The following is a 520-nucleotide window of genomic DNA, read 5'->3' as shown; positions in this document are numbered from 1 at the left end:
GAGTTATGGAGAAATTTTTAGATAGGTTAGATTTTCTTTCTAGCTAGCAAGTGTGTTAGTTTAGTCAGTGTGCTTAGCTTAGCAAGTGTGGTTTTTCGTCATTATTCTGGCTTATCTTGTTTACTCTTGATATTGTAGATGTCGACGCCTCTCCAAACATACATTGGATTTGCTGATGTGCTTGTCGTAATACACGGAATATCTCTTCCGCAGCTTGGGTTATCTATTCGCCCTCTGACGAGTTAGTTTCTATGCATGGGTAAGCCTCGGTCAAACAACGAATAACATTGCAGAATACAGTGCATGGTTGAATTATTATCCGAATCTATTTCATTTGGAATTCGACGTTTGATAGTGAGGTTAGATTCTGAACTTGTTGTATTACAGCTTAATAGAGTTTATGCCATTAGAAATCCTGTGTTATTAAGGTTGTTTTTGAGAGTGCGTCTCTGGAACGTGAATTTGATTACATTGAATATCAACATATTCCAAGGTCTTTGAATACATTAGCAGATGCAAA

Source organism: Pinus tabuliformis, chromosome 7 (assembly GCF_031772625.1).
Source record: "Pinus tabuliformis cultivar Carrire ecotype Pingquan chromosome 7, CPIR1, whole genome shotgun sequence".
Taxonomy (NCBI): Eukaryota; Viridiplantae; Streptophyta; class Pinopsida; order Pinales; family Pinaceae; genus Pinus; species Pinus tabuliformis.
This window is presented reverse-complemented; position numbering follows the sequence as displayed.